This window comes from Arabidopsis thaliana, chromosome 3 (genome assembly GCF_000001735.4).
Source record: "Arabidopsis thaliana chromosome 3, partial sequence".
Classification (NCBI taxonomy): Eukaryota; Viridiplantae; Streptophyta; class Magnoliopsida; order Brassicales; family Brassicaceae; genus Arabidopsis; species Arabidopsis thaliana.
Window position 1 is genome coordinate 13,882,247 of NC_003074.8, and position 18,713 is coordinate 13,900,959.

An 18,713-nucleotide genomic window follows, 5' to 3' on the forward strand; every position below is an offset into this window, starting at 1 on the left:
TCAAACAAATGATAAAAGCTTTCCCAGGCACCCGGTTCAAAATAAAACGAGCAAAAGGATGAAAGCCTTCCCTGACACTAAGTCTGAAATGAAAGCATTAAAAAAAAACTTAAAACAAGGAGCTAAAACAATCACTCCATCGACCCCCTGGCTGGAATGGCAAAGACAGTACCGGGATCCTCTCCGAGACCTCCTAGAAATGCATCCTTGTTGATCCCAAACTCATCCAAACCGATCGGTGTTCCCTGCTCATCAACATCAATCGGACGCACCACTGACATCTTCGACACTTGCGGGATATCCAGCTCGCTCAGAGTGAAGTCCGACACCTCCTTTACTGCACATCTCACCTACAGGTCATCTAGATCTGCTTGCAACCGAGGTCTCTCTACGGCCAGGTCGACGACAGCCTTCGCAATTTGATCGATTAAAGCCAAGTTCGACTCCACCTCGACCGCTTGACTTTCCAGCACGGTGAATTCCTTTTTTGCGACCCACTTATCCTTGATTCCATCAAGCAACTTCGAATACGAGGCAGCCAGTTCAACCTTGGCATCATGTATCTAAACCAGTGCCCTTCTATGAGGCCACCTGTTCTTTCTTAAATGCCTAGGCTCATCTATGATAGTTCAAATAACAATTACCTATGGCGGGAATACCTATTGTCTAATATCAAGTTCTAGGTGATCAATCTAAAACTAGCATTAAGAATAATCAAGATGAAGAATTCTAAGAATAATCCTAAGGGGTTTTCGATCTAATAATCCATCTAAATCCCTATTGAGACTTCCTAAACTCAACAAGGTGATTACTCAGACATGACAATAGAAACACAAATCATAATATGAATAGTTTTCACTAATGAATTAAGAATAATAGCAAAGGAGTTCAGAATCCTCTCTAAAGGGATTGGATTCCTCTCTCAAATGTGTAACCAAAGCTCTAAAAACAAAACTAGGTCTAACAATGACCAAACAATTAGGTATTTCCGTCACTAAAAACGTGCATGGACTACTTTGCAAATAAGGAAGACTTCAGGGCTTCTCAAAGACTTGGTAGAAAACGAGAATTCCCTTGGCAGCGATTAGAGTGTCGATCGACACAGGTGTGGTGTCGATCGACACCAGCTTCTGAAAAAAGTCCTTCAAGATCTTCATTGCTGAAAAGCTTCCAAAATTACTTATTGTGCTCCATAGTTCCCAAATGTGTAAGTGTACATGAAATGACTCAAAACGTACGAAAAAGACTAGAAAGACTCTAAAAACCATTCTGAAACTATGTTAGAAATCAGTAAAAAGCAGGACATATCAATCAACTCCCCCAAACATATCTCTTGCTTGCCCTCAAGCAAACACAAAATCTTAAGTTGAAGGAGAGGTTTGAAGGTGGGAATTCAAAAACCGAAGCATGCATATAGAATGGGTGAGATCAATGTCCATGTAGCTAATTCTAGGTTGTAAAGTGATAGATCCTTACTTAAAAACTTTAGCCATACTCGTCATCATGCAACCTATATATATATATATGTGTGTGCGTAATAAAATATGGTACAAATAATATATGTTTATATATATATATATATATATATAAACATTATCCATAAGCAATTATCTATTAAAACTGAAGAAGCCCATTTCTATAATATGTTTCAAAGATATAAGCCTTAATGTATTCAAGCATTCACATCAACATATTCCCTTTAACATTTATTAAGAACGAACAGTGGATCAAGCAATGCAATGGTTATGAACTCATTTGGTTTCGGGCTTAGGCTAAGAGACTGTTGGGGTCGGATTTCACCCAAGTAACCGAGCCAACCAGAGGAAGTGCCTCGGGCATCACTTCAAAGGGCCGCCCTGAGCCGGCCCTGAAACGCCTCGGGCATCACTACGGAGTTGTCCCGAGCCGGCCCTGAAACACCTCGGGGATCGCTAATGAGTTGTCCCGAGCCAGCCCTAAAACACCTCGGATATCACTTCAAAGAGCCATCCCGAGCTGGCGTTGGAACGCCTCAGATATCACCACGGAGCCGTCCGAGCCAGCCTTAAAACTGGTTGGGAGTCATTCCAGAGCCATCCCGAAGCAGATCTCGAAACGCCTCGGACAACTTTCACTCGGCTCGAGATGCATCCAGGAGACGAGCCGCCCAACCACAGCCAAAGGACCAACTTGACCTGGCTCGGGAGAAACTTCGTTTCCGACGAGAAGACTTAGAACCGATGTAAAGTCGAAACGTTTCTCCCCGGAAAACGCGGAAGTGATACTGGAGAATCTCTAAAGATATTGCCGAATATGGAAGATCCCGCGAAATTCTCTAAGGATAAAGTTAATCTCCATCACCGACTCTAAGATAATTGGAAATCTTTCGAGAATATCGCGGGAGGAGATTCGCCAAAGCCTTATATAAAGCACCTCAAAGGACAAACAAACAGGACACGCACAAAAACGCTCTCAACTTTAGGCTATCAAAAACGCTCTGACTTTGAAGGCTAAAACACTTATTTTCTATATTTCTAAACACTTGTACGATCAAATCATCATTATCTCAATAATATAATCAAGAACACCGTCCGTGGTAATCAGCAATTCAGTTGTTCTTTGAGAATCTCACAAATATCCGTTCTTTGAAGGAACCCAAGATACAATTTCGATGGTGCGAGTTTTGACTCTAGCAATTTGGCGCTAGAAGGAGGGGGACTTGAGATTTCTCTTACTCTCAGAACACAAAACCAACCAACCAATCCACAATGGTCAACAATCAGATCTCCGATAACACTGTTGACGCAGTGGGAAACCCGATCCCTCCAATCTAGACAGACGCTCCCGAAGCCACCGCTCCCAGAAGAAGCATGAGCTTAACTCCAGAAGAAGGTAAACGATCAAGAACAGGCGAATCGGTCTTTGGTGCAACAGCTCAAGGCAGCTACCTCCCAAGGACAGATCAGGACTACTCGCTTCGGCGCACGACATCTTCAGGATCGAGGAGCGGCACCAGATCTCAACCCAACACGGCACGTGTTCCACACGCCTGGCAACACAACAAGGCCTATCCGCCGAACCGCGCCAGAATCTGGAAGGGACCGAGCAAAATCGGCAGCTTTGGGAAACCGAGACGCGACGAACCGAGCAGAGGGAACCGACCCGCAACTTCCTCTTCCCTGAGCAGAATTTGCCGAGGCCAATCAGATCAGGATCTCGGACGATGATGACTCAGAAGAGAACGTTCGTTGGGCTGAGGAATATGCTAGAGAACAAGAAATAAGCGCTATCAAACCAAGATGAAGCTCGTCAGATCCCAAATGCATAACGTAGTCTCCTTTGCCCCAAACATCGACCGCATTCTGGAGGAGTCCCATAACACTCCTTTCATTCGTAGGATCTCCAACGCGATAATTTCAGATCCAGGAAAGCTAAGGATCGAGTACTTCAATGGATCATCTAACCCGAAAGGGCTTTTGAAGTCCTTCATAATCTCTATGGCCCAAGCCAAATTCAGACCCTACGAAAGAGACGCCGGTCTCTGTCACCTGTTCGTCGAGCATTTGAAAGGACCAGCTCTGGATTGGTTCTCAAGACTCAAAGGAAATTCCGTTGACAGTTTTCAGGAGCTATCTACACTCTTACTCAAGCAATATTCGGTGCTAATCGATCTGGCACGTCCGACGCCGATCTTTGGTTATTGTCTCAGCAGCCGAACTAGCCACTTCGAGACTTCCTCGCAATCCACCCTAGCCAAAGTCGAAGGCATCAACGACGTAGCGGCTCTCTCTGCTCTAAAAAAAGCCCTATGGTACAAGTCTGAATTCCGAAAGGAGTTAAATTTGTCCAAACCATAGACAATCCGAGACGCCTTGCACCGAGCCTCGAATTAAGTTTCCCATGAAGAAAAGGCACGAGCCGCTGAAGCAAACGCCTCATAGCGAAAAATCCCAACCTAGCGCTCCGAACCACGAAAAGGGCGCTCAAGGCGGAACGTTCGTACACCATGAAGGACAGAATTTCTCCGAAGCCCACAATTATCAAGCTGATACACCCCGAGGTCGAGGACGAGGCCGCGGCCGAGGTCGCGGACGAGAATCCTACACCTGGACGAAGAACCAACATGTGGGAAACGAGCAAGAATAATGCGAATTACATAAAAGTTACGGCCATCATACTTCCAGATGCCGTAGCCTCGGGGCAAAGTTAGCAGCTAAGTTCCTACCCGGAGAAATCGGTGGAGGCCTAACCATCGAGGACTTAGAGGCGGAGAAAGCCAAGACCGAGTTGGTCAATGCTATGGCAAATCCCGAGCAAGCAGAGGCAGAGGCAATCGCGAGATAGATGACGACGAGCCAGAAGCTGCTCGGGGAAGGATTTTCACAATTTTAAGAGATTCAGCTTTCTGTCAAGACACAACGGTGTCAATCAAAGCTTATCAGAGGAAGGCCAACTCAAATCGTAACTGGACGCTACCGTTTAACGGACCAGATGACGAAGTAACTTTTCACGAGAGCGATATTATCGGCTTAGACAGTCCACACAATGATTCCTTGGTCATAACACTAACCATTGGTGATTTCAACGTCGAACGAGTTTTAGTCGACAAGGGGAGCACACTGGACATCATCTTTCTAACGACCCTGCAAGAAATGAAGGTCGGTATGACGCAAATCGTACCAACTCTGCGACCTGTGCTCGGGTTCTTTGGGGAAACCACCATGACTCTCGGCACTATCAAGTTACCAGTCCGAGCCAAGGGGATAACGAAAATCATCGATTTCTCCGTTACTGACGAGCCGACCGTTTATAACGCAATTATTGGCACTCCATGGTTGAATCAATTCTGAGCCATCGCCTCGACATATCATCTCTGCCTGAAATTTTGACAAGCAACGGCGTGAAGACCATCTCGGGAAATCAGAAAAATGCCTGAATTTGCTTCATGGCAGCACACAAGCTCAGAAACCCGAGCGATGCGTGGAAATTGGCGTAAACTTAGGCGAAAAATTGACAGCCGAGCTGATCTCTTTCCTCATAGAGAACGTCAATACTTTCGCCTGGTCCCCAGAAGACTTGCCCGGAGTAAGCGTTGAAATCGTAGCACACGAGCTCAACGTAGACCCAACGTTTAAACCCGTCAAGCAGAAGACAAGAGCGTTGGGTCGAGAGCGAGCGGAAGCTGTGAAAGCCGAGGTAGAGAAACTGTTAAGGATCAGCTCCATCACCGAGACAAAGTACCCCGACTGGCTCGCAAATCCCGTCGTGGTAAAAAAGAAAAACGGCAAATGGAGAGTCTGTGTAGACTTCACTGATCTGAACAAAGCCTGCCCAAAGGACACTTTCCCATTGCCGCACATCGATCGCCTCGTGTAATCAACCTCTGGAAACAAGTTGCTGTCATTCATGGACGCATTCGCTGGCTACAACCAAATCATGATGAACCCTGAGGATCAAGAGGAAACCGCTTTCTACACAGAACGCTTCGTCAACAAGATCTGCGAAAATTATCACGCACGCTTCGTCAACCCTGATGCCATTCGGACTCAAGAATGCCGGGGCAACTTATCAACGCTTCGTCAACCAGATCTTCGCATTACAAATTGGGAAAACGATGGAAGTATATATCGACGACATGTTGGTAAAATCCATGGAAGAGGTAGAACACATACCCCATTTGCGCGAGAGTTTCCAGCAGCTTAACCTCTATATGTCGATCCGGTGAATTTCTCGGATATCTAGTCACGCATCGCGGCATCGAGGCGAATCCAAAGCAGATCGAGGCGTTGTTAGGAATGGCATCGCCACAATACAAGCGAGACGTGCAAGGCCTTAACCGGTTCATCTCACGATCCACCGACAAGTGCTTGGCCTTTTACGATGTGGAACAAGAAATTCGAATGGACTACCTGAAACGAAGAGGCTTTCCAGGAACTCAAGAAATACCTGGCAACCCCACCGATCCTCGCAAAACCTGTAATCAGGGAACCACTCTACTTATATTTTGCTGTATCGGACACTATAGTCAACGGAGTGTTAGTTCGAGAAGACAGAGGCGAACATAAATCGATCTTTTACGCCTCGTAGACATCACCGGCGCAGAATCTCGCTACCCCCAAATGGAAAAACTCGCTTTAGCAGTTGTAATGTCAGCTCAGAAATTGCGACCCTATTTTCAATCCCATTCCATCGTAGTAATGGGATCCATGCCGCTCCGCGCTATCCTACACAGTCAAAGCCAGTCGGGACGCCTGGCTAAATGGGCAATCGAGCTCAGCGAGTATGACATCGAGTATCGGAACAAAACATGTGCAAAATCCCAGGTCCTAGCCGATTTTATCGTCGAATTACCCACAAAGGAGGTCCGGGAGAATCCGCTTGATACAACTTGGCTCTTGCATGTAGACGGCTCGTCATCAAAGCAAGGTTCGGGCGTGGGCATCCGTCTTACCTCGCCAAACGGGAGAAGTTCTTGAACAATCATTCAGATTAAACTTCGAGGCTACCAACAACGTGGCCGAATACGAAGCGTTCGTAGTCGGACTCAATCTAGCTCAGGAACTAAAGATAGAAAAAATCCGAGCTTTTTGTGACTCTCAGCTTGTCGCAAATCAATTCAACGGAGAATACACGACTCGGGACGAAAGAATGGAAGCCTATCTGGCTCATGTACAAAATCTGGCAAAGCATTTCGACGAATTAGAGTTAACGAGAATCCCTCGAGGAGAAAATACATCGGCCGACGCTCTAGCTGCTCTGGCATCTACATCTGACCCAAGCCCGAGAAGAGTCATTCCAGTGGAGTTCATCGAGAAGTCAAGTATCGAGCTCGGCAAAGAAGAACAGGTTTTCCCCATTCAAGTTGGCGCGGATTGCGACAACGCTTTGGATGACAGCCCAGACCTAGGTTACAACTCAGAATGGATAGAACCCATCAAAAGCTACATATCTGAAGGGAAAATGCCCTCAGATAAATAGGGAGCTCGGAAACTTAGAGCTCAGGTCGCGCGCTTTGTTCTGGTCGAGGAGAAACTCTACAAGTGCCGATTATCCGGACCCTTAATGACTTGCGTGGAAAAAGAAGCGGCTCGCAAAGTCATGAAAGAAGTTCACGAAGGCTCGTGTGGAAATTATTCCAGGGGAAGAGCCCTAGCCATCAAAATAAAACGCCACGGGCTCTTCTGGCCGACGATGATCAAATATTGCAAAAGGTTCTCCAAACAATGCGAAAAATGCCAAAGGCACGCGCCAACAATCCATCAACCAGCCGAGCTCCTGTCATCAATCGTCTCGCCGTACCCATTCATGCGCTGGTCAATGGACATAATCGGACCCATGCATCCCTCGAGGCAGAAGAAGTTGGTTCTCATCTTAACCGATTATTTCTCTAAGTGGATAGAGGCCGAATCTTATGCCAGCATCAAAGATGCTCAGGTGGAAAGCTTCGTATTGAAACACATCTTGTGTCGCCATGGGATGCCTTACGAGATTGTCACGGACAATGGCTCGCAATTCATATCAACGCTCTTTCAAGGCTTCTGCGACAAATGGGGAATCCGACTCAGCAAGTTAACACTGCGATATCCCCAAGGAAACGGTCAAGCCGAGGCCGCAAAAAACAATCCTCGACGGTCTAAAGAAACGGCTCGCCGCCAAAAAGGGCTCGTGGTCTGACGAGCTCAAAGGTGTTCTATGGTCGCATCGGATGACGTCCTGTCGGGCCATAGGAGAAACCCCATTCGCCTTAGTCTACGGAACAGAATGTGTAATTCTAGCCGAAATGACGGTACCAAGCCTGCGGCGAGCCTTATCTTCCGAGCATGAAACAGATAATACTCAGAGGCTACTCGACGAACTTGATCTGATAGATGAACAAAGAGATTCAACCTTGGTGCGAATACAGAATTAACAGAATGAGACGGCTCGGTATTACAACTCGAACGTCCGACAGCAAAGATTTCACAAAGGGGACCGAGTTCTCCGAAAAGTTTTTCAAAACACCGCCGAACCGAACGCTGGGAAGCTCGGGGCGAATTGGGAAGGACCGTACCTGATCTCGAAGGTCGTCCGACCAGGAGTATATGAACTTGCCGACCTAAGCGGCAAAGCCGTTCCGAGATCTTGGAATGCAGTGCACCTAAGGAAATACAACAACTAAATCCGAAGTGACTAAACTTGAACTACGAGGTGGCTTGATCCTTGAAAAGGGTACGTAGGCACCTCATCTTCGGCCGAGTTCAGCTACCCCCCTCATTAAAAAGGGGGGAGTGGGTCCGTATATCCATACTCCCATTTATTATTTTGTAAGTTAACTTTGGCATAAATAATAAATCGATTCACGATTTTCAAACGCTTCGGCTAATACGATGAGCGACAGCTCAGAGTATCTCTTACGCTTGCTCGGCAACAGCGCACTATATAAATACAAGATAACATCCTTCAGATAACTTCTGCTCGGAATTCTTTTATCTTTAGAAACCCGGTTACTCTAAACACCGGTACCCCAGCTCATTTCTAAATGCTGGTTGGGAAGTGAATCGGATCGGGTCACAACCGAGAAGTTTCACTCAATAAAACGGTTCAGATTTAAAGAAAGAATCCAACCAAGAACTTTGAATTTCAAGAACAAAATGGATAAAGCAATCAAGGCACAGGTTCTACAAATCCTCGGATAAAGCCATCCAGGTATAAGTGCTACAACCAAACGTATTAAAAAAACCGGAGACAAAAGAAAAATCCCGCTTAGGGTTCCTAATCGAGCTCTTCGGACGGGCGGATACTCTCAGCAGGCAGGAGCGATCCGGATTGGTCGGTAACCCTCGCCTCATCGGTGAGAGTCTCAACCGACATGTGACCACCGGGACTCGAAGGAGCGGGCTAGGGAGTAGGAGCTTTGAGACCCTCTTTCAGCTCGGCAATGAAGCGGTTGAGGTTAGCCTCAGCGTCGGTGAAATCTTTCAACCACTCATCGACCTGATGCTTCTTGGTCTCCAAAACCCCGCCTTCTTCAAGTACCTTGATTAGCTGCGCATTAGCTTGCGCCTGGGACAGGTAAATGAATTGGTCATTAACTTCATTGAGGAGCGACACCTTTTGCTTGGCAGCTTTCAACTTAGCGATAACAGTCTCTGAAACTTCTCGCCTCGTCGTTTGAACAGCCTGAGCCACCTCGCTATCACGGAGTACTCTCGCCTCGACCAACATCCGCTTGAGACGGACAATCTCAGAATCCGCCTAAGATTCTACTCGGCCATCTTGATGGCGTTCTCCTTGTTTACAAAGGACGCCGTCTCGGCCTCCTCCCTCACCAGATTTGCCGCGGTGGCTTCTGCGAGCTCTTCATTGTTCTCTCGCTCGGCGGCCTGAATTCGGGACTCCACCTCGGCTAACTTGCTGACCACCTCCATGTTATTCTGCATGGCCGCATCTTACGAGTGCACCATCTGGTTCATCGAGGCGATGGCCTGAACAAATAAAGGATAGAGTTATAGGATCGGAACCAAGGACAAACCATGAATAAGGAAACACATACCCGGAAGAAGTGAGACGCAGTCTCGACGTACTTCCACGACTCCAGAAAAGTATCAGAAGGCGGATCGGCTTCCTCAGCTCGCGTGCAGCGCAACAACCGCCTCAGGCGTAGGCACAGCAGAAGGCGGATCGGCTTCCTGAGCTTCAGTAGGCACCGTCTCAACCGGCGCAGTTGCATCAGGAACGACTTTTCCGTCCTGGGTTGCCTCGGGAGCGGCCTGCGGTGAAATCAGCCCCGTGTCGGCAAGACATTTCTCCTCCGCCAAACGCCTCTCTTTGTCTTCCTTCTTCTTCGCATAAACCTCCCTCAAAGTGAGCTTGGTCGACTGCATATCTACGAAGAATTGGGTGCGATGGTCCGAGGACTCTGAGCTGGAGGGGCAAGAAACACCATGAACTAGACGAAGCGCTCGCTCGATCTGATCTCGGGAAAAATGCTTCAACCAGTCACACTTCCTAGCCGATAATGCGTGAAAATCCAAAGCGAAGGAGGCTGGAATCGGCTCGAGGAATTTGATAGTGCGTTCTGCAACAAAGGGAAAAATAGTTAGAACGCTCACAAAACCGCCTCGGGCACAAACAAAGTAATAGCTACAACGACCTAAAGTTCTCCATCGCGTCAGAACAGTTCTGAGGAGATTCGTCGAGAACAGCATCTTCAAGGGGCACGAAGAAGAAGTGATTGGTATACGGCTCGTCCTTGCTCGGGAACCCGTCAATAACCTTCCTACCCTTAGCAGGAGAGATATAGTATCGATCCACCTCGGATCTCGAGGAGGTTTCTCAAATGAGCGAGCGTACAAGGTGTAGAATCCCTCGGGGGGATTATGAGCACACTCGTCGGGGCTCGGCACGCGCAGAGTGACCTCACCAAGGTTGAACCAGACTCTCAGTTCTGAAAGCGATTGCTCGGTGCACAGAGTGGAGCCAGGAGGGTTCGGCATTATCGCCCTCTTGCCTTTCTTCTTTTTCTTCTTCTCGGCTTTCTCAAAGGCCCTTTGCTCGGTAATCCGTATGATATCCTCCATCTCGTTTGGGCCAAAGTAAAGAAAGTCTTCAATCTTTACTTGCGGCACCAAGGGCTCGGTTGCGTATAGCTAGTCGGACGTCCCAGCTTTGTCGGCCATCGGAGCAAGGGTCCTTCGGACAAGAGGCAGCTCGGTATCGTCGGGCAAATCCAATTCCCGAGCAATGACAGCAGTGGTATCCTCCCGAGCCGTGAAAGGGGTTATCTGCTTAGAGGCGTTCGAAGACGATGCACCATCATCCTCCGAGGATGTCCAAACCATCTTTCGCTTGCAGATAGGGGGAAGATCGTACAGATGGTTCGAATCGCTGGAGTCGAAAAGAGAGGCGCTCGGGGTTGTGGGAGATCCAGAATTCATTCTCGGCTCAGAGACGTTTGACGAGACGAAGAACTACGAGAAAAAAACAAATGCTTTAACCGGCAAAATCAAAACTTATAAAGAAACGGCGGAGCTTCACCGGAAAAAGGGAAAACAATAAGAATATCAAGATCAGAGAAAAGGAGGCAAACCTTGATTTTTCTTCTTCAAAAACTTCAAATGAGGATTTCTCAAAGGGACGGCTCTCAATATATAGAACTTTGAAGGGCGCGTCGGGTCCGCAATAAATGATGAAACGCGTTAGAAGCGCGTGGGCTCGGCAGAAAGAGAAACGTCTGCGTGATCCTCGGGAATAAGCAAGAAACGTTTCCACTTCTCAAGAGAGAGTCGGCTGCATGTAACAGGGCGCCTGAAACGCCTCAGGCATCACTACAGAGTTGTCCCGAGCCGGCCCGGAAACGCCTCAGATATCACTTCAAAGAGCCATCCCGAGCTGGCGTTGGAACGCCTCGGATATCACCACAGAGCCGTTCGAGCCAACCTTGAAACAGGTCGGGCGTCTTTCCAAAGTCATCCCGAAGCAGATCTCGAAACGCCTCGGACAACTTTCACTCGGCTTTTGATGCATCCAGGAGACGAGTCGCCCAACCACAGCCAAAGGACCAACTTGACCTGGCTCGGGAGAAACTTCGTATCCGAGGAGAAGACTTAGAACCGATGTAAAATCGAAACGTTACTCCTGGAAAACCCGGAAGTGATACTGGAAAATCTCTAAGGATATTGCCGAATATGGAAGATCCCGCAAAATTCTCTAAGGATAAAGTTAATCTCCATCACCGACTCTTAGATATCTGGAAATCTTCCGAGAATATCGAGGGAGGCGATTTGCCAAAGCCCTATATAAAGCACCTCCAAGGACAAACAAAGAGGACACGCACAAAAACGCTCTCAACTTCAGGCTATAAAAAACGCTCTGACTTTGAAGGCTAAAACACTTATTTTATATATTTCTAAACACTTGTACGATCAAATCATCATTATCTCAATAATATAATTAAGAACACCGTCTGCGGTAATCAGCAATTCTGTTGTTCTTTGAGAATCTCACAGAGATCCGTTCTTTGAAGGAACCCTGTAGTGACCCGCGTAAGGACATTGGCCATAGGCAAGAGTCCAAATTTTCGAAAGTTGCCCGAATGCATGGCCAATTGACCTTACGTGCCCAAAAGACCATAGAATACCAAAGGGCAAGTTTGGGCAAGAACGGGCGTGCCACGGGCAAAACTTTGCCCCGCTGGGCGTTGACCGACCGTTGACCGCGCCAAGGACGCGTGGCTCGGCAAGAACGGGCGTGCCACGGGTGAAAGTTTGCCCCACCGAATGTTAGTAGCTTGGAGCCGAAGTTTAGGTGGCCACGTGTCACTCATCCGTTTGAGTAGCAAACGTGTCATCGCGGTTAGATGACACGTGGATTGGTGATTCGCCCATACTCATGACACGTGGACATGCTGACTCGCCATTCCCTGGCCTATAAAAGCCCAACTCGACCCCATTTGATTGGTGAAGAGAAATTGAGCGGGAGTGAGAGGCTGCCGAGTTTAAACCGTTAGTTCGATCCAAGTTAGGGGCCCATAGCCGAGAACTCTGCCTGAATCGTTAGAAGCTTTCCGTTGGTTACTGAGTGAGTTCTGGATAATGGTTTAAGTTTCATAATCATATCCTCATGCATTCTTGATTGATTTCATGACTTATATGAATTATGTGAATGGTTATATTAGATTGCATATGTGATCTTTAGATTCTTATGCTATTGCTTATGGTTGAGAGGTTGTGCTGAGATATTGATGATTCTATGTGTTGATTTAACCGTATGTCTCATAATATCTTAAACTTTGGGGTCTTGGTACGTGGTGCTTGTGGTAGGAGGCAAAGACCATAAGCGTGCCAAGATCTTGATATGTCTGGCCTTCGTAGTGAACCGTGCTATTGTGAGGTGTTGTAACGTTGTTACTTGATTGCCATGAAGTGCGAATAACTCGGAGAGACGGGACTAGCTACCCTGGCAGAGTGTCTACACGACGGTGTAGCGTTTGGTAGTGATGCTCCGGTTGCATACCGTTGTGGTTGTAACGCGGGAGATCACAGGAGTGCGTGTTTGGTGTTGGGTTTGAAGGCAGCATATCAAGCCCTATTTAAAAGATTTAATAAAACTGGAGTCCTAATGCATTCCATATTTATGTAGTTGCTTCGGCAAGCTACCTTTCGTTGCCATTCTCTGTTGCGTGTTTCATGTTGGGTATTTGTGTTGGGGTAAACTAATGTTTGTTGCAGGGAATCCCGAGCGCACTGAGTAATCTTAGATTACTCATGATTCTACTTGTTTTGCAGGAAACCCGTAGTGGGAAATAGAGGGCGTGGTGGACATTAGGAAACCCGGAGTAGTTTTGTGCCTTTTGTAAAACAAGTATGTTTCTAATATGTATAGTGCTTTTGGCACTAGGCCTTGGCCATGAAACTTATAAATGTTTGGTAACATGTTGTGTAATATTTATACTTATGAAATAAATCGGGTTTTCTTGTACAAATTGCGAGTAATGACTGATAATGACTTAGTCCGAGTCGGCACAAAATTTAAATATCGCGAGGGTTGGCAAGCCTAAACGATGTTCAAGTGGGAGAGTGGTCGTCAATACACCAGCCAAGGGTTGGGATGGGTTCCCGAACCTCGGTTGGATATTGATGATCAATCTCAATGTGGCGTTTTCGAGGCGCCCGTGACTTGTCCGGTCATAGAGCGTCTCGGGGGCGTTACAATTTGTGGTAACAGAGCATGGTTAATGATGCTAGCAGGACTCGTGATTTTCAAATGTTTTATCGAGTAAATGAGTCACAAAAGGAATTTAGGATAATCCGGTCTGTTCACCATTATTAGGTAGATGGGTTAAGTTTACCTTGGTTGAATGGATTCAGATGTCTGGTCAAAGGATGGAGAGGAGTGAGTCGATGAATTTCTCACCAGTTTATGAAAACTGGAGTCATCATTTTGGTCTAAAAGACTTGGTACCGTACGCTGGAGGGGAAGGAGATGAGGGATACTATTACCCCAATATGTATGGAGCGCCTGATTTGGATGTTCTTGGAACCACACCAAAATACTCCTTACCAAGGTATGTACACTATAGCACATCTGAAGGGTCACACTTAGGGACGAGACCACATGTTCCTGTGAATCAACCCACTGCACACCCAAATTCTTCGCTGCCAAGAGAAGTTAATGAAGGAAATGGGGAAGGTCGTAATATTCAAAGTTTGCCAGAGACTCAACATACGTTGGGAATGATTCAGACTTTGTTGACTCATATGATTCAACAACAGCAACACCAACAACAGATGCAGGAAAGCCAGCGTGCCGAATCTCCTTCAGCCAAGTTCTTAAAACTGATTATGATGATGAAGGATTTAGGTGTTCGGAAGTTTAAAGGAGAGCTGAATACAGTTTTAGTAGATAAGTGGTTGAGGAATCTGGAAATGAATTTTGAAACTTCAAGGTGCCCGGAAGACTTTAAGGGCCAGATAGCAGTAAACTTTTTAGATGAGGATGGTCGAGCATGGTGGGATAGTGTTGTTTCACGATACCGCGACCAGCCTATCACTTGGGATATGTTTAAGAAGGAGTTTGAGTCTAAGTATTTTCCACTGGAGGCACGTGATCGTCTGGAGCTTCAGTTTATGAGTCTGGAACAAGGGCAAAAGAGTGTCCAGGCGTATGAGCAAATTTCTACAAGACTTCGGAGATATTTGTACAACGGAAGGGATGATGAAGCTATGATGGTACGGAGATTCCTTAGAGGACTAGGGCCTGATATTTGGGGACGTCTTCAGTACCAACGTGAGTGAATTAACGGAAAGGGCCGTGAATGTAAAGAAGGGAATGAGTTAGAGAAGGGAGAGAAGTTACGGGAGAACGAAAAGTTTGAAGGCAAGAAAGGGAATAATCGAGAATTTCAGCCTGGGGTTTTGAGGACTAATCAGTCGGGAGGACGAAACCAGAATAATGATCGTGGAAAGCCTAAGGTTGGTAACCAAGGAGGACGTGTAATGAATACTTACGATCCAAGAGCCTGCTATATATGCGGAAAGCCGGGACATTTTGCACGAGATTGCTCAATGGTCGTACAGACTAAATTGCCAAATCTGGCATTTGTTACTTGTTACACTTGTGGGGAGTCGGGACATGTGTCCAATGCATGCCCGAATAAACAAGGGCGACTACAGAGTAACCGAGTGGGAGCTTGTTTCATTTGTGGAGACCAAGGGCATTATGCTAACGCATGCCCGAACAGACAAATAAAGCAGTATAACCAAATGGTTAACCACCCACCGCCAGTTCAGATAGCTAAGGGATCACCGGTAAAGAAGCAAGCTACTCCAGCAAATGTCTATGCCTTAGATTTAGAACCTACCAAACCTCCAGGACCCGCAAAAGGTCCCATAATAGGTTAGTATGGGTTCTTACTTTTCTTATTTATGTATGTTTGAGTGATTGATTATTGTATGCATAGTTTACTAGTTTAAATATTGCATACATCATTTTCATATGCATTAGGGACATTACTTGTTGGTGGTAACCCCACGCATGTATTGTTCGATTCGGGAGCGACAGATAGTTTTGTAAGTTTTGACATGGCCGATAAGTTAGGCCACGGGTATTGTAATACCCCTGACTTTGACTAGGAATCCGTCGGACGATCGCGAACATAGAGGTGCGATCGTACCTTAGGAAAATTTTCGATAAGAAAATTTAGACGGAGTTGTGGGTAAATCAAACATTACCCGAATGATCATTGATCAAAGAATGGTTACATAAGGAGTTTAAGATCAGTTTACAAGAGAGTAGAGATTTTATCGGCTAATGCTACATATCAAGAAGACTAGGATCGGCTATTATCGACAAAGGCAGTTAAGGCTATCGAGGAATTTATTAAGACTATCAAAATTATTAACGAGAAATAGTAAATTCAGGCCGAGACAAGCAAGCGATGATCGAATGGGATTGGATGCGGACACAACAAGGTTAGTGGAGTAGTTAAATGACTTAGTCATTTATTTGTTAAAAGAATAGGTAATGATCATTGTCCGCGTACAATAGTCGGAGAGTTCTCGGTACGGGCGTGTACCGTGAGCGACATAACGAATGGTCGTTAAGGCCATGTCGTTGAGGTGCTTGTGGCATAGGCAGTTGTTCCATGAACTTGGCGTGTGTTGTGCATGATCCTCCACACGTTTTAGATTAGAATGGGCATTTAGATAAGGATAAGAACAAGATTGGATAATGATAAGCTTGAAAGTGGATAAGATAAGGATAAGCCTTATCCTTTGAGTGACTTGCACTCCAAGTAACTTGCTGACCAAGTTTCCCCAGCCTATATAAACCCCCTAGATCGATTCATTAGTTCTTCCCACCAAAACCTTTAGCTTAAACCGTTAGATAGCTAGTTAGTCCGTCGGAGTCTGAGTCAGGTAGAAGTTGGTCGAGTCGGGAGTCGTAGTTGGGTAATAAGGTAAGTAGTTCCGCCTTTAGTCTTTTAATCTTTTTAGAATATTTTTTTTAATTTTGTTTTCGGTCCGACGCTTAGATCCATCGTTAGTACGCGTTGGAGATAGCTCGGTTGGATCAAAATTATTAGGCGGTCAAGGGTAGAATTTTAATCTCTCGACAATAAGGCCAAGGTGAGTACCGTAGCGTGTGTAGTAGCACATGACTAGGTTTTATTTTGGGGTTATGATTGTTAGGCATGAGGTTGCATTTTTATACTTAGTATAATTTATGCATTTATTGTTGATAGTCGGATCTACGTTTTTACGTAAGATGGGCTTGGTTGTTTGATTAGATCTTGCATTCATGCTCGATTTAGTTTAGGATGAAGTATTTGTGTGCTTAGGCTGGACATTAGTTTAGCCATTATGTTGGTTGATTGTTTGTTTGTTTGTTCGTAATTTTTATTATGAATTAAATTGTTAGCAAGCATGTTAGGTTGTTTGATTGATTGTTGTTGGTTAATCTTGCTTTGCCTTGATTAACCTTTGAGTGTCAATTGCTTGCTAGTAGGTTTTATTACCAGTAGTATTAGGTTACATTAGACTCGTAGTAAGTAATGTGGTTAGTCAGTTATATGAATAAGGTGTGACGATGTCGTGGTTGTCCCACTAGCTCGGAATGGTTCGCTACCACCCGAGACTGCCCGACGGGGTAGTAAAAGTTTTACCGTAAGGGAGTTATTCCATGTAGACGGTTTAGATTGGGGAAGGGATGTGATCGTTTTAGACTTTGTGTCCAGCGGTCGGAGACATTGCCTTGTGGGAAATCAGCATCGTAAAGTGTAGGGGCCCGTAGGATGAAGAGTCGTTAGCATGCTAGTTTTAGATTAAGTAGTTTCCGCTGCATATACTCTATAAAGAGTATTCATTGCTTGTTTGTTTGTGTTGTGTGATTTCTTGTCGAGTATACTCAATTTAGTATACTCGTATTGATTGTTTGATTGGGGATTGGGATTGGGATTTATGTTATTTGTTAGAAACCCGGGCTCACTGAGTAATCTTAGATTACTCAAGATTCTACATTTTGTCTTATAGGTAACCTTTGTTGGGGAGACCTATAGGGGAGCACGGACGTTGGGGAACCGGTGTAAAGTTTGTTGTCTTTGTAAAATTAGATTTGTAAATTGACTCGATTTGAGCATTAGGCTCGGGATCCCAATCCATTGTAAGTATTTTCATGTTTTATTGAATAAAGGAGATTTTCTTTAAAAATCCTTGTGTACTTCTGATATTAGTCTTGTCCCGACTAACACAACTTACGGTCATGGTACGGGTTGAAAAGCCTTAGGCCATGTTCGTGAGGAACGTTGTTCGATGATGGCCTGACCTTGGTACCAGATGTGTTCTGGGAACTCGGTCGGATCGTCTACGGGCATCAAAAGTAACGCTTCCAGATTCGTTCTTAGTCCTAGAACGGTTTGGGGGTGTTACAAGAGTGGTATCAGAGCATGGTTTTGTTCATGCTTAAGGGACACAAGTTTTCAAACGTTTTATCGAGTCAAAATGAGTCGCAAAGACAACTTTAGGAAACCGGTGCTACCATGTGCTATAGGTAGAGGGATTAGGTAGAGGGATTATTAGGTTTTACCTTTTGGATGTTAATGCAGATTTAGAGTTAATGGATGAAAGGAGGATGGATGTGGTGACCATTACAAGGCTAAGAATCAATGGGAGAGAACTCATAAGGAGATGATATTGGAGTTAATAGATGGAAGCAAACAAAGATGGTTATGCGGAGATGGATCTTGCTAAAGTATTTAAGGAGGTGTGCTATACTAGTTGAAGAAGCTCGTTCAAGAAATGGTGTGTGCTCAAACAACTGAGAAGAGGATATCTCAAGAAGCAAAATTGATGAAGTCATTGATCCATGAAGCGTTGTGGAAAAGTAATCAAGGAGGCTTTGAAAAGAAGGTACCATGAAGTTTAAAGAGAGATGGAGTTAGATCTACTGCAAGTCCATGGTCGATGATTAGGTGAAGCAAGTCGAGTAAGTGGCCAAGCCAAAGATCAAGAAGAAGATGAGTTCTCACCCGATTCAGTCTGTGTAGTCATTGGTCTACCCACTACGGCCTGTTTGGTAATCCATTAACAGAAGAGCGGAAGGCACAAGTAAGTTGTGTTATACCTTAGGAATAGATTACCCTAACCTTTATGACCTTATGGGTTTCGGCGCAGGTACGAATGGGTTCTAACTATTCTTTGTGTGGTGTGGTTGATGCTTGCTTTATGTAGAATAAATATTTCTAGCATATGTTGTTG

General features: G+C 45.6%; 1 long non-coding RNA gene and 3 pseudogenes across 4 annotated transcripts; 2 read left to right on the forward strand and 2 right to left on the reverse strand.

The window, feature by feature from the left end:
• Positions 1–2,778: 2,778 nt before the first annotated feature.
• On the forward strand, positions 2,779–8,134 carry AT3G33115 (annotated as a pseudogene; the record flags this gene model as incomplete). Its single annotated transcript has 1 exon — positions 2,779–8,134.
• Positions 8,135–8,703: 569 nt separating this feature from the next.
• Positions 8,704–10,895, reverse strand: AT3G33118 (annotated as a pseudogene; the record flags this gene model as incomplete). Its single annotated transcript has 1 exon — positions 8,704–10,895.
• A 2,931-nt stretch (positions 10,896–13,826) lies between these two features.
• On the forward strand, positions 13,827–15,550 carry AT3G33121 (annotated as a pseudogene; the record flags this gene model as incomplete). The annotated part of the gene is made up of 1 exon: positions 13,827–15,550.
• Positions 15,551–16,004: 454 nt separating this feature from the next.
• On the reverse strand, positions 16,005–16,391 carry AT3G06315. Its single transcript, NR_141242.1, has one exon. It is a non-coding gene; the product is annotated as an other RNA (long non-coding RNA).
• Between the last annotated feature and the right edge of the window lie 2,322 nt (positions 16,392–18,713).